General features: G+C 46.1%; 1 protein-coding gene and 1 long non-coding RNA gene across 4 annotated transcripts in view; one reads left to right on the forward strand and one right to left on the reverse strand.

Moving 5' to 3' along the window:
- The window catches only part of afg1lb (AFG1 like ATPase b), a 206,567-nt gene that overhangs the window by 182,064 nt on the left and 8,360 nt on the right, over positions 1-16,143 (forward strand). The gene's annotated exons all lie outside the window — the stretch shown is intronic.
- The window catches only part of LOC139267391 (uncharacterized), a 78,767-nt gene that overhangs the window by 8,063 nt on the left and 54,561 nt on the right, over positions 1-16,143 (reverse strand). Inside the window, exon 2 of the long non-coding RNA XR_011593892.1 lies at positions 2,099-2,229. This is a non-coding gene — a long non-coding RNA (uncharacterized lncRNA). The remainder of the gene's footprint in view (positions 1-2,098; positions 2,230-16,143) is intronic.

The raw sequence follows: 16,143 nt of genomic DNA on the forward strand, positions 1-16,143 counted from the left end.
ACTTTCTTGGTCTGCAAGGCTTAACAAAGCACTAACTGGCTGAGCCTTCATGATTGCCATTAGGCTGTTCTGGAAGGAGAAAACCATCAATATGGTGCCCAATATTGTGACTGATCTAAAAACACCTACAGAGTCACGGCACTTTGTGTATTACAGTCCTGAAAAACCCACAGCATCTCTCTGCCTAGAATAACTACTGCAGCCAGACAAAAAACTCAACTTCCCACTGAACAGTGCAAAATCTGTTCGGGTTAAAAAATAATCATTCTGGAGTAGAGATGATGCTGACGGAGCATACATTAAATCATTCCATTTTGGTGCATTACTGGTTTTTTAAAAAAAAGCAGCTATGGGAGAATAAAAGGACTGACGTGAACAACTCTGACAGGATAACTGAAGTGGGCTGCTGATGAAAAGCTGGAGCTATTGCATTGCCTGTTTCTACTTTGGCACATTGGCCTCCTAAAGAAAATAAGCTTTTAGTCACAATAAGAACTGCACTTAAAGCTTTGTATGGTTTTGTTCGCCTCTCTCTCTATGGTGAAAACTATATTGGTACTTTTCTTGCAATGAATAATTTAGATTCAGAAGGCTTATGTCCACCTGATAAGTAAAAATCAATCTTTGTCTTCTACAATATCACTCAACAAAGTCATGCATCTCATGGCTGTTGTTTTGGGTTTGTATGGTGGACTTCAATAGCTCATTGTTTAATAGATACTATCTGAGGAGATGCATATAAAGAAAGAAAGACTTGCATTTTTAAAGCACCTTTCACATCCAGGATGTGCCAAAGTGCTTTATAGCCAATGACGTACTTTTGAAACGTATTCACTGTTGTAATGTAGAAAACGCAGCAGCCTATTTAGCAAGGTCCTACAAACAACAATATGATTCTGACCAGATAATCTGTTTCAGTGATGTTGGTTGAGGGATAAATATTGGCCAGGATACTGGGGATAACTCTCCTGCTCTTCTTCAAAATAATGCCATGGGATCTTTTACATTTACCTGGGAGGGCAGACAGGGCCTCTGTTTAATGTCTCATCTGAAAAGACAGCACCTCCGACAGTGCAGCGCTCCCTCAGTAATGCACTCGAGTGTCAGCCTAGATACTAATAGTTTTGGTAAGGTGACACAAAGTGGCACCAGCTATGCAAATGAGCTATGTCGATTTATGTGAGTTCTCAAATTATTGGTCTTTGGCATGTATTCCTTTTATACAACGCACACGAATTTATTACTGATATATATATACTGATATATGAAGTGATATATACAAAGCAATAAGTATGCCACACGTCAACATATTTGGTATGTTTGCCATCAATATGTGTTATCAGGTGATCGCTAATGAGCTGCAAAGTTCTAATGTTACTTGTGCGAAGTAAGAATTATTGGCATAGTTTAGACCTGAATGGCTATTAGGCAGACTCAAATGGAAATGTGCTGTTTGCACCCAGTTTTCCTAGGTCAGCTCATTAGGTGAAAATTAGGATGAATGTAGGAAGCACACTGGTGGGGGCGGAAAATTGCATGCAAGGCAAATTTAAAGATTTAAAGGGGGACGAAAAATCTAACATTCTACTGAGACAGGTTAAAATGAAGGGAAAGGAGGCCTAAGGTGCAGGAGTGAGCCTGAAGGCAAGTGAAGGAGCAGCCCAGCACCCATCCACCCTGTTTGATAGCAAGGAGGTGCTGTAGGAACTGGTTACAAAGGTGGTGGCACCACTATGCTGCATGTTAGCTGCAAGTCTCTTTGCAGCAGAAGACATAATTTTGCATCTGACTGTCTCCTGACTATGCCTGCAAGACAGTTCCTCGTGGTCACTGGCAGGTAGGGGCTGAAGAAATGGTGGGTGGTATCTTGCTGGGTGCAACACTGACCATTGACGATTCTGGTATGCCTTCTTTTATGCAGTACCACTGAAAGCATAACATACTATGATTTAGGGAGCTTCCAAGGAAGCACTCAAAAGTACTGTTATTTGGACCTTCACATATCTCAGTGGTACCATCAGGTATACTGTCTCTGACTCCTTTAGGAATAGGACCCTCTTCCTGCACAAATTATCTGCCAAAGTGAAATATATTGCACCTTTTTCTGCAGATGCATGTGTACAGGTTTCAGCAGTAAGGTCATAGATCCTCTTGTGTATCCCTTTGTTGGATCTCTTCTTCCAAATATCTCCGTGGGAGTCCGATTGCAAAATCCATTGCTGCCAATAACTGTGTTGGGGGAACAAACAAAAATAGAACAATTGGCACAAAGGCTTAAACGACGCATAGAAATAAAAGTAAATAGTCAAGATCTGATGTTGCCCAGAATGATGAGAAATGGTGTGCAGGGTGGACACATTCCAAGCCATTTTTTAGATTAAACAGATGCCTGTTTGAGGTGTGTATTTTCACCACTGAAGGCCTCATCCCCTGGAAACTATGTCAGGGCGAAGTGGTCAACTCTGTCAAGACCAATCCCCTATCCATTTTCGGCAACTGACCACTGATTCAGTCTGCAACAACTCGCAGATGGCAGTGGAAAATCCAACCAATTGAGTCCAAACCACAAGTATTGTGTAGATTGCTGCAACAAAAATGCTTTACTACAGTTTGCACTTTCCTTTTCTCTAAATCACACACCATATGCTGGCAGTATAGGTGGAGAGGCAACATGCTCTCTGGCCTCTTCCTAGCCTCCAATACACCGTAAAAAGATGTTGGGAGGCACGCAAGAACAGGGTTAGATATCCTCTGGATTTTTCTCCTTCTGCCTTTTGCGTGGGGAACCGTTTGACACCATATTGTGACAGCATAGCTGAGACTGGAAACCTGTCCTATAAGGAGAACCTTGCATCCAAATGAGTATGCTTGCATTCTATGGCAAACCACACTCTGACATCGCACTAACCAGTTATACTTGAGTATAACTAACATTGTATTTTTTTTTGCTTAGGTAACTTTGATATTCTGTCTATTTGAGCAATAAATGCAATAGGAAATATTTCTGCAGATGATCTACAAAGCTGGACATGAAAGTTACTGCTGGCCTTGAAACAGGAGGAAATGCAGTAAAGAAATACATGTGTGATTAACATTTCAAATGGTCATAAAGTGCTGAAAAAGAAACTTGATTGTTGTATAACTAAGCATAACTAAGACTGTCTATTTCCACCTCTATATCATTCCCCGTCTCTGCCCTTGCCTCAGTTCATCTGCTGCTGAAGCCCTCATCCATGCCTTTATTCCCTCTAGACTTGACTATTCCATCTTCATAGGCAATCCCTTGAAATCGAGGAAGACTTGCTTCCACTCTTGAAGTGAGTTCTCAGGTGATTGTACAGTCCAAAATGGGAATTACAGTCTCTCTCACAGGTGGGACAGACAGTCATTGAAGGAAAGGGTGGGTGGGGAATCTGATTTGCTGCACGCTCCTTCCGCTGCCTGCGCTTGCTTTCTGCATGCTCGCGGCGACGAGACTCAAGGTGCTCAGCGCCCTCCCAGATGCTCTTCCTCCACTTAGGACGGTCTTTGGCCAGGGATTCCCAAGTATCGGTGGGATGTTGCATTTTATCATGGAGGCTTTGAGGGTGTCCTTGAAATGTTTCCTCTGCCCACCTGGGGCTCGCTTGCAGTGTAGGAGTTCCGATTAGAGTGCTTGCTTTAGGAGTCTTGTGTCAGGCATGCGAACAGTGTGGCCCGCCCAACGGAGATGGTCGAGTGTGGTCAGTGCTTCAATGCTGGGGATGTTGGCCTGATCAAGGACACTAACTGATAGTACTCAGTTTCATCCTTTATTATGAACCTATGTACAATGAGCAAGTGTGACCTTAGCTCCTTTAATAAGACTCCAGAGGTATCTCGTGGGTGGCCTGCTTATATACCGTGCTCCCAAGGGATGCTGGGATCCCTTGAGACTCCAACAGGTAGGCTCTCTGGTGGTGGTGTAATACAAGGGGTTAAATACATAACATCACTCCCCCGTGAAGTCAATAGTACACTTATTTACAAGGTGAGATAATCTGGGGTTTTTCGCTCCCTTGTCGATTGTCTCGGTACAAATGTGGATGTGGGTGATTTGGTTAGTTCTTCACTGGGCTGCTGGGGATGGTGAGTTTGGCTTCGTGGTCAACCATGATGTCAGTTGCCACTTTTGTGTATGTTGGAGGGTCAAAGTTGGTGGTGTCTTCTTTGGGTTGTTCATAGCTGTTGGTGAACCGCAATTTGATTTGGTCCAAATGTTTTCTGCACGTTAGTCCATTAGCCAGTTTGACCTGAAACACCCTACTCATTTCTTTGGCTATGACCATGCCAGTGAGCCATTTGGGACCATGTCCATAATTGAGTACAAACACATGATCATTGACCTCAATATCGCGTGATAAATTTGCGCGGTCATTGTACACACTTTCTTGATGCCGCCTGTCCTCCATGTGATCATGGAGATCAGGGTGGACAAGGGAGAGCCTTGTTTTGAGCGTCCTTTTCATGAGCAGCTCGGCTGGGGGAACTCCGGTGAGTGAGTGGGGTCTGGTGCGGTAGCTGAGCAGCACATGGGATAGTCGGGTCTGCAGGTACCTTCCGACACACGTTTCAGGCTTTGCTTGCTTGCTGGACACATTCTGCCTGGCCGTTGGATGCAGGCTTGAACGGGGCAGATGTGACTTGCTTGATCCCATTGCGGGTCATGAATTCCTTGAATTCAGCACTGGTGAAACACGGTCCATTGTCGCTGACTAGGACATCAGGCAAGCCGTGCGTGGCAAACATGGTTCGTAGGCTTTCACTAGTGGCCGTGGACGTGCTTACAGACATTATTGCACATTCAATCCATTTTGATTAAGCGTACACGAAAACCAAAAACATTTTGCTTAGAACTGGGCCTGCATAGTCCACGTGGATCCTCGACCACAGTTTGGAGGGCCTCGACCACAGTTTGGAGGGCCACGACACAAACTTAGTGGTGCGTCTCTGGATGCATTGCTCAGCTGAGAACAAGTGTTACACTGGCGCACGCATGACTCTAAATCTGAGTCGATGCCGGGCCACCACACATGGGATCTGGCTATGGCTTTCATCATTACGATGCCTGGGTGGGTGCTGTGCAGTTCACAAATGAACATATCTCTCTCTTTCTTGGGCAAGACCACACGATTGCCCCACAACAGATAGTCCGCCTGCAAGGACATTTCGTCTTTGCGCCTGTGGAACGGCTTAATTGCCTCCTGCATCTCCGCTGGGACGCTGGACTAGCTCCCATGGAGGATGTTTTTTTTTACCAAGGATAGTAAAGGATCCTGGCTGGTCCAGGTCCTGATCTGGCGGGCCATAACGGGGGACTTTTCATTTTTGAATGCATCCATTACCATGAGCAAATCCGCTGGCTGTGCCATTTCCACCCCGGTGGTGGGCAATGGCAGCTGACTGAGCGCATCTGGGCAGTTCTCTGTGCCCAGTCTGTGGCGGATTGCATAGTTGTATGCCGACAACGTGAGCGCCCATCTTTGGATGCGGGCAGAGGCATTGGTGTTAATCCCATTGCTCTGAGAACAGCGATATGAGCGGCTTGTGGTCAGTTTCAAGCTCAATCTTGAGGCCAAATAAGTACTGGTGCATTTTCTTTACCTCGTAAACGCACGCCAAAGCCTCTTTTTCAATCATGCTGTTGGCCCTTTCGGCCTTGGACAAACTCCTGGACGCATAAGCAACCGATTGCAAAATCCCCCATTCATTAGCCTGTTGTAACACACACCCGACCCCGTATGACGACGCATCGCAAGCTAGCACTGATTGTTTACAAGGGTCATACAGGACAAGTAGTTTGTTTGAACACAACAGATTTCTGGCTTTCTGAAAGGCAGCCTCTTGTGAATTCTCCCATACCCAGTCGTCTCCCTTGCGCAGTAGCACATGTAGGGGTTCTAGCAGGGTGCTTAACTCAGGTAGGAAATTACCGAAATAGTTAAGGAGTCCCAGGAACCACCGCAGTGCCGTCACATTCTGTGGTCGCGGCACGTTCTTGATGGTGTCGGTGGGTCTGATGCCGTCTGCCGCGATTCTTCTTCCCAAGAACTCGACCTCCTGCGCCAGGAAAACACACTTCGAGCGTTCAACCTGAGCCCCACGCGATCCAACCGACTAAGAACCTCTTCCAGATTCTTCAAGTGCTCAATAGTGTCCCAATCTGAAACCAGTATGTCGTCCTGGAAAACCACGGTGCAAGGAACCGACTTTAGCAGGCTCCACTGGAAGATTGCCACGGCCGACCGAATCCCGAACGGGCATCTGTTATAGATGAACAGACTTTTGTGCGTGTTGATGCAGGTGAGGCCTTTCGAAGACTCCTCCAGCTCCTGCGTCATGTAGGCCGAGGACAGGTCCAGCTAGGGTCGTAAATAGGTCGTCTGTCTTGGGTAGCGAAAAACGGTTAATCGTTACTTTATAGACCCCGCAAATTATGACCGTTCTCTTTGAGTACCGTGACAATCGGACTAGCCCACCGGTTGAATTCCACCGGCGCGATGATGCCTTCTCGCTGCAGCCTTTCTAGCTCAATTTCTACTTTCTCATGCATCATATATGGGACCGCCCGTGCCTTGTGGTGGATGGATCGCGTACCGGGATACAAATGGATCTGCACTTTCGCCCCTGAGAAGCTTCCAATGCCTGGCTCGGACAATGATGGAAACCTGCTCAGAACCTGGGCACATGATGCATCATCGGACGAAAGCGCTCTGATGTCGTCCCAGTTCCAGCAGATTTTTCCCAGCCAGCTTCTGCCAAACAGTGTGGGGCCATCCCCTGGCACAATCCACAGCGGGAGTTCATGTACTGCTCCATCATAGGAGACTTTGACTTCTGCACTGCCAATTACAGGGATTAATTCCTTGGTGTAAGTCCTTAGTTTGGTGTGAATGGGGCTGATCTTGGGCCTGTGTGCCTTTTTACCCCACGACCTGTCGAAGGCCTTTTTACTCATTATGGACTGACTCGCACCCGTGTCCAGTTCCATAGATGCTGGAATTCCGTTCAGTTCAACTTTCAACATTATTGGTGGACATTTCGTGGTGAAAGTGTGTACCCCGTACACTTCTGCTTCCTTGGTACGAGTCTCCAATTCAGCCTGATCCACAGTGGATCGATCTTCTTCTGCAACGTGGTGGTTTGCAGGGTTTGCAGCTCACCTGCACAATCGCTGGAGGTGTCCCATTGTTCTGCAACCGTTGCACGCATAGTGCTTGAAGCGGCATTGATGGGGCCGATGATCACCTCCACAGCGCCAACAAGGTGTTAACTGCCTCGCATTAACGATTGATGGCAGACTCTGGGTCATCTGAAGTCGTGCAGCAGCAGCCGGCGTGTACGTTCTGCCATGTATATTCCTGCTCAAAAACGACGTTACTTTGTGCACAGTACTGGCCGAAACTTCTTTACTCTGCAAAATGTGTTTGGTGTTGTCGCTCGTGGACATAAATGCCTGGGCTATCGTTATGGCTTTACTTAGATTCAGAATTTCAACAGTCAACAATTTGCAAAGGATTACCGCATGGCCAATGCCCAGTACAAAAAAGTCTAAGCATTTGTTCTAGGAATCCCTCAAATTCGCAATGTCCTGCGAGGTGCCTTAGTTCGGCGACATAGCTCGCCACTTCCTGGACCTCCGACCGTTGACACGTGTAGAACCAATATCTTGCCATCAAAACACTTTTCTTAGGATTTAGGTGCTCCCGGACCAGCGTACACAATTCTTCATAGGATTTAGTTGTTGGTTTTGCTGGAGCTAGGAGATTCTTCATGAGGCCATAGGTTGTTGCCCCACAGACAGTTAAGAGGATCGCCCTTCGTTTGGCAGCATTCCCGTCCCCTTCCAGCTCGTTGGCCACAAAGTATTGGTCGAGTCTCTCCACGAAGGCCTCCCAATCGTCCCCTTCTGAGAACTGCTCCAGGATACCAACTGTTCTTTGCATTTTCGCGCGGTTGTTCGTTACCTTGTCGCCATTTGATACGTTCATAATAAAGGATGAAACCGAGTACGATATACAACGAGCAAGTGTGACCTTAGCTCCTTTAATAAGACTTCAGAGTGCAGGTAGCTCGTGGGTGGCCTGCTTATATACCGTGCTTCCAAGGGATGCTGGGATCCCTTGGACTCCAACAGGTAGGCCCTCTGGTGGTAGTGTAATACGGGTTACAGGGGGTTAAATACATAACACTAACATTGATATGTCTGTCCTCCCACGGGATTTGCAGGATCTTGTGGAGACATCGTTGGTGGTATTTCTCTAGCAATTTTAGGTGTCGACTGTATATGGTCCACGTCTCTGAGCCATACAGGAGGATGGGTATAACTACAGCCCTATAGACCATAATCTTGGTGCCAGATTTGAGGGCCTGATCTTCGAACACTCTCTTCCTCAGGCGGCCGAAGGCTGCGCTGGCGCAGTGGGGGTGGTGTTGAACCTCGTCGTCGATGTCTGCCCTTGCTGATAATAGGCTCCTGAGGTATGGAAAGTGGTCCATGTTATCCAGGGCCACGTCATGAATCTTGATAACTGGGGGACAGATTGCTGTGTGGTGGGGTCCTATTGGTGGAGGACCTTTGTCTTACGTTTAGTGTAAGGCCCATGCTTTCGTACGCCTCAGTGAAGATGTTGACTACGACTTGGAGTTCAGCCTTTGAATGTGTGCAGACGCAAGCGTTGTCCGCGTACTGTAGCTCAACGAGAGGATGGGACGGTCTTGGATCTGGCCTGGAGGCAATGAAGGTTGAACAGGTTCCCACTGGTTCTGTAGTTTAGTTCCACTCCAGCGGGGAGCTTGTTGAGTGTGAAGTGGAGCATTGCAGTGAGGAAGATTGAGAAGAGGGTTGGCGCGATGACGCAGCCCTGCTTGACCCCGGTCCGGATGTGGATTGGGTATGTGGTGGATCCGTTGGTCAGAATCACAGCTTGCATGTCGTCGTGGAGCAGGCAAAGGATGGCGACAAACTTTTGGGGGCAGCTGAAAAGGAGGAGGATGCTCCATAGTCCCTCGCGGTTAACAGTGTCAAAGACTTTTGTAAGGTCAAAGAAGGCCATGTACAAGGGTTGGTGCTGTTCCCTGCATTTCTCTTGCTGCGCCGTAAAGATCATGTCCTTGTACTACGGAGTGGACGGAATCCACATTGTGACTCTGGGAGGAGCTCCACAGCCACTATTCCAACGCACTCCTGGCTGACCTCCCACATTCTACCCTGTGTAAATTACAGATGATCCAAAATTCGGCTGCCCGTGTCCTAACTCGCACCAAGTCCTGCTCGCCCATCATCCCTGTGCTCACTGACCTACATTGGCTCCCGGTTGAGCACTGCCTCGATTTCAAAATTCTCATCCTTACTTTCAAATCCCTCCATGGCCTTGCCCCTCCCTATCTCTGTAATCTCCTCCAGCCCCACAACCCCCCGAGATGTCTGCGCTCCTCTAATTCTGCCCTCTTGAACATCTCTGATTACAATCAATCATTGGTGGCCGTGCCTTCTGTTGCCTTGGCACTAAGCTCTGAAACGTCCTTCCTAAACCTCTCCGCCTCTCTATCTCTCTTTCCTCCTTCAAGACACTCCTTAAAACCTACCTCTTTGACCAAGCTTTTGGTCACCTGTCCTAATTTCTCCTCATGTAGCTCAGTGTCAAATTTTTTGTCTCATTATACTCCTGTGAAGCACCTTGGCACGTTTCGCTACGTTAAAGGCGCTATATAAAATACAAGTTTTTGTTGTTCTCTACTAATGCAAAGGGCATCTAGAATAAATTATTGGAATTAGAAGTGTATGATCCTTGCTAAGTATTATGAGATATCAGAAACCTGGCTGAGGGGAGAAGATGGAAAAGAAATCTCCTAAGAGGATATAGAAGGTTTCATAAAGACCCATTAAGCTAAGTGGGGAGTGGCATTGCATTGAGAAGGTAGATGTTGTAGCAGTAGGGAATAAAGTAGAAACAGTACGGGTAGAAATCGTAATAAAGATAGCAAAGTAATATTTATATCTGCTCTGCTGTCGACTGCCAGTTCAAAGTGAAAGTAGATAGTAATATAGGGCCCAAGTTTCGGGCCGCGCCGACCTGGACACCTATTTGTCGTGCCAGAAAGTGCGCCTAAAAAAAACTTACCTATTCTCCGGCTTCCTGCAGGGCCTCTGGAGCCGGGCGCGGCGCAGCACGAGCTGTTGGGGGCGGAGCCAGGTCCCTGCACTGAAAACAGTGCCGGGACCTCTGCACATGTGTGCTACAGTGGGCGCGCATGTGCAATAGCTCCAGGTGCCCAAAACTGTGGGAGGGGCCTGAAGCACACAGCCCCTAGCCCTGGCCGAATGGCCTCATTGGGGCTGCGTGAATAAGGCCCCTCCCACCCGAACCTGACCCCCGCGCTCTCTTCCCCCCCCCCCCCCCCACCCCCCGGACCTCCGCAACTCCCCCCCAGACCTCCGTGACTCACTCTCTGCGACCCCCCCCGAGACCCGACGCCTCCTACCTGTAAATCCAGCCCGAGGTCTTGGGCCCAGCCGTTCAGCCTCCTTCTCTCCCTTCCCCCCCCTCTCTCCTTCCCTCCCTCCTCTCTCCTTCCCTCCCTCCTCTCTCCTTCCCTCCCTCCCTCCTCTCTCCTTCCCTTCCTCCCTCCTCTCTCCTTCCCTCTCTCCTTCCCTCCCTCCTCTCTCCTTCCCTCCCTCCTCTCCTTCCTTCCCTCCCTCACTCCTCTCCTTCCCTCCCTCCCTCCTCTCCTTCCCTCCCTCCCTCCTCTCTCCTTCCCTCCCTCCCTCCTCTCTCTTTCCCTCCCTCCCTCCTTTCTCCTTCCCTCCCTCCCTCCCTCTTCTCTCCTTCCCTCCGTCCCTCCTCTCTCCCCTCCCCCCTTCTTCCCCTCTTCTCCCCCTTCTCTTCACCCCTCCTCTCCTCCTCCCACCCCCAACCCCCCTCCCACCCCTCCTCCTCCCCCCTCGCCCCTCCCCTCCTCTCCTCCTCCCACCCCCAACCCCCCTCCCCTCCTCTCCTCCTCCCACCCCCAACCCCCTTCTCCCACCCCTCCTCCTCCCCCCCCACCCCCCTTCTCCCCCTCCCCCCCACCCCACTTCTCCCCCTACCCTCGCTGTCAGAAACACAGACAGGGAGTGAGAGACACACACAGACAGACAGATAGAGACACTGACAGAGACACACTGGGGGGGGCCATCTCAGCACGTTGTTGGAGGACTCCCGGTGCTGCAGTCGGTAAGTAGAAAATGTTTTATTTATTGATATTTTAAATTTTTATTTTTTATTAATTTTTTTTGATTGATTTATTTGTTGATTTATTGGTGTATTTATCATTTATTGATGATGGCTCTTTATTTGTAAAACTGAAGTGTTTAATGTTTGTAAACTTCCCTTTAAATCCCCCCACCCCCCCCCCCCCCCATTTCCTACACCAAATTTGTAACCTACGCCTGATTTTCTAAAGTGTAGACAAGGTTTTTTCGAACATACAAAAATCTTCACTTACTCCATTCTAAGTTAGTTTGGAGTAAGTTTTCACTGCCTAAACTTTGAAAACAGGCGTAAATGGCCGGACACACCCCCTTTTGAAAAAAAAATTCTGTTCCAATGTGAAACTGTTCTAACTGACTAGAACTGGAGCAAATTAAATGCCGAGAATTCAAATTTCTAAGATACTTCATTCTAAACCAGTTGCTCCAAAAAAACAGGAGCAACTCAGGCCGAAACTTGGCCCCAATGATAGGCAAATAGAAAGAAAGACTGACCGACCCACTGACTGACAGTTAGTTAGTTACTGACTGATTTAGTTAGTTAGTGACTGACTGACTGACTGAACTTTGTTAGTTACTGAGTTAGTTACTGACGGACTGAGTTAGTTAGTTACTTCCATTTATATAGCGCTTTTCATGACCACCGGACGTCTCAAAGCGCTTTACAACCAATGAAGTACTTTTGGACTGTGGTCACTGTTGTAATGTGGGAAATAAAAGAAACTGCAGGGAGTCATGATACAATAATCAAGTAAGTTTAAGTACAACAATTTTTTTACAGGTTATAAATGATAATTTCTTCTAACTGTCAGCTGTGGCTCAGTGGATAGCACTCTTGCCTCTGAGTCAGAAGGTTGTAGGTTCAAGTCCCACTCCAGAGATTTGAGCACAAAATCTCGGTTGACACTCCAGTGCAGTGCTGAGGGAGTACTGCACTGTCACAGGTGCCATCTTTCGGATGAGACTTTAAACTGCTCTCTCAGCTGGACGTAACAGATCCCATGGCACTATTTCAAAGAAGAGCAGGAGAGTTATCCCCGATATCCTAGCCAATATTTATCCCTCAATCAACACAACAGATTAACTGGTCACTATCGCATTGCTATTTGTGGGAGCTTGCTGTGCGCAATTGGCTGCCGCGTTTCCTACATAACACTTCAAAAGTACTTCATTGGCTGTAAAGCGCTTTGGGATATCCTGAGGTCATGAAAGCCACTATATAAATGTAAGTCTTTTTCCTTCTTTTTCTAACATGTGCAGCAGGGGATTTGGTATTTAGCAGTTCACCAGATTTGATTGGGAATTTAGAATGAGTTCAAAGTCAAGGATGAGAAAATGCTATTACGCTCAGTGAATGTCATCAATTTTAATACCCTAGATCTCCCGTTTTAGTATCCGAATGCATTTTTTGAGTGCCCCAATGCTTTTGCCTCTGCCATCCTTCCTGATACATTGCACCTTTTTGAGGAAACGTTCTCTAAAATAAACTGTTTTAAACTTAACTTTCACTAATTTAAATCTATCTCCTCTGATTCTGCTTTCCCACTTACTTCCAAGTAATATTTTGGATTTGCCATATCTATTATTATCTGTAATATATTCAAAGTTTTGCATATCATGTCAGCTTTTCTGTCCATTTCAGACTATTCTAGTCATGATTTTGTATTATGCCTACATTCAACGTGCCTGGATGTCACAGCTCTTTGTCACTTTACAAAAAGTTTGTTTTTTATGCTTTTATTAGTTTCTTCATAGCTTTTTTTCATATGCTCAATCTTAATTCACCTATTCTGCCCATGTGACCAAGGCCTCCATTTGTCTTTGAATCATAGAATTTTGCAGTGCAGATGGAGTTTATTGTACCTTTATTAGCTCTCTGAAAAAGCTCTCCACTTAGTCCCTTGCCTTTCCCCATATCCTTTCTTTCCAGTTCCCTTTTAAAAACTATTGTGAATTATTTTTCCACTATTGTTTCTGGTTGAGTATTCCATGTTCTACCAACCCTCTGTGTTAAGAGAATTTCTCCTAACCTCTCCTTTTGTTCTTTTGGTGACAATCTTAAATTTATGACCTCTAATTACTGAGTCACCAACTAGTGGAAATAGTATTTTCCTGATTTACCCTGGTAATTATGAACACTTCTATCAGACCTCATTTTTACCTTCTTTGTTCTAATGAAAAGAGCTCTGGTTTCTCCAGTCTCTCATAACTAAAACATCTCATCCCTTGAATCTCTTAAGCACCCTATCCCTGGCCTTCACATCCTTCCTAAAGCAAGATGCCCTTTATTCTAACTCCATCTCACAGCTCCATCCTCCACCAGCGTTCCTGCCACCAACGAAGCCATTTTGTAATTCTTCATAAATTGAAACTTTCAGCTTCTGTTTCCAACATTCATTTATCTAATTAACTCATTAGTTTAACTTTTAATTTTTATTTTACTTCTGGTTTCTTCTGATTGGGCCTCCATTTATTTAATTAATTAATTCAACGCATGCCCTCTTCCAATCCCACAGAAGGTTGTTTTTATTTAATTAATTTGGGTAAAACCTATTCCCTGAGTCCGAAGACCGATTTTATTTAACTCCTTTACTCGGGAGATGCCTATCGGCTTAATGTGGCAGGGACCTGGTGTTTTAAAATGCCTCTAGCCCACTGAGGACTGATTAAATTAATTTGGAAGAGCTGTGCTGTCCCCCCATGCCCCCAGACTAATTTACTTTAATTGTGGGGAAAGCCTGTTCTCCCTCAGCGATTTTTAAAATTATTTTGCAGAAAGCCCGTTCTGCCAAGTTAATGGCTGATTTATTTAATTCATTTTAACTTCCATCAGCCTGTATTTTTAACTTGCCACCCTGCCAAAGGCTCATTATCTTTAATTAATTTTGGTAAAGCCTGCTATGAGTTTTTGGTTGTAAATTGCTGACCACTTCCTCTCCGGTACCTCCAAATCACAGGACCACCTCCCTCCCTGCTTTCAAGACCACCCTCCCCACCCACAGTTCCAAGCCCTCGCGCCCTGCCCCATTAATTCCACACCCTCTCAACCCCTACCCAATGCTCCATGAGCCCAGCATTCTGTCTACTGCTTGCAAGCCCTATCATCCATCTTTCACTTCTCCTAGGCTGCTGACATGCCTTCTCATGTGCTCCCAGACCCCCAGAGCATTCACCTACTACAGTCACATCCTGCCATTCATCTCGCTGCTTCCAGACCACTCAGCCATTCTTCCAATGCTACCAAATGACATGACCCAACCCGTTTCCCCAGTATTGCCATCTTTGACTTACTGTCATCAATGCCAAGGGAAACTCCCCATGTAGTCTTGCATCCAGTACTGGGACATCCCACCCACTGCAGAGATCACACTTGAAAATGTCACACTTTATCACAGATGCAAAATAGTCTTGTTTAACAAAACACAACTATTTCATGCCAGGTTCTCCTGCCCTAGAGTCAACCCTTTATAATTGACCTCTGACTGACCTCTCGAGTATACAGCTTATCGACTACAGTACTGGACTAGCAACCTAGAGGTTGTCTTCAAATCCAATGCAAATTGTGCAATTGAATTCAATAAATTCAGTAACTTGTGAGCTAGCACCAGAAAATGATAATGAAAGCTGCTGGATAATCATAAGAACCCAAATGACTCCGGGACAGGAACCTGCCACCCCTACCCAGTCCAGCGCATATGAGACTATTAATCAGGGCAAGTAGGGATGTACAATAAATACCACCTTTCCAGTGATGCCACACCCCAAGAACTTTTTTTTTTTTAAGTTAGTTCCCTAGATTTGTCTAGTCAGACCATTTCCTCACGGGGATCATTTGAGCAGTGGCCTTAAAGGTATAGGCCGATTAAGTACAGTTCCATTTCAGCAGCTAAAGATCACAATAATGCTTCAGAATACCAGTAGCACACCATGGAAGATTTGATTGTACTACCCTGTATTAAATATTTTATATATTTTGGTATTATTGATCTGTGTGGAATTTAACAATTTTGTGGTATGTTGTGAGCTTTCTGAAATTCGAACACTCTTTTTTGTCATCTTAAGTAAACTATATTAAATTGTCAGCAATTTATTTTTTGCTTTGTGCCCCCATGCCAATTTAAGATGATTGTCAGACAGCATCAGCCAATTCAGTTGTGTTATTAACCATTATGATGCAGAGCATCTTGAGTTGACTTGCCATCCCCAACGCCCCCTCCACCCCCACTCTACCGAGGAAGTTTAACTAACCACACATTCTGAGTCTCGTATACGTATTTCATTTCTCTTGTCCTGCCTCCTTTTGTCTTGCGCTGTCACTTCTGTCGGTCATCTCCTGTTATCCACCTGATCACTTTACAGCTCATTCTTTTGTTATTTCCCCTCGCCCTGATCCTTCTTATAAGCTGTTCATCTGTAATATCTTTTAGTTCTGATGGAAGGTTTTGCCAGAAACTTGTCACTTCTCTCCACATTTGTGCTGGCCTTGCTGAGTGTTTCCAACACTTTATGTTGTAGTTTCAGATTTCCAACATCTGCAGTATTTTACTTCTTGTCCTCCTGAGGAAGTTTCTTGTCTCTGCTGAGATGCAGAATTCAGAAGTGGAAGGGGCGCTGTCCCTTCAACCCTGGCACGTGGTTTTGAGTCCAGCTCAGACTGTTGGGGACCAAAATCTATTTTTTTTAATCTGCTGGCTATAACGGCCCCAATTGAAATAAGTTTGGGCAGTTTCAATCTCGTTCCCAATCAGTTTGACTCTGATTGGACGTATTACTGGAGAGATCATCACATGAGCTCCTACCTCCAACCACCCCACCCAGTCAAACAGCCTTTTTTTGCCAATATGTACAATGTTTTTATAACTAATACGTGAAAA

The sequence above is a fragment of the Pristiophorus japonicus genome, chromosome 7 (assembly GCF_044704955.1).
Source record: "Pristiophorus japonicus isolate sPriJap1 chromosome 7, sPriJap1.hap1, whole genome shotgun sequence".
NCBI lineage: Eukaryota > Metazoa > Chordata > Chondrichthyes > Pristiophoridae > Pristiophorus > Pristiophorus japonicus.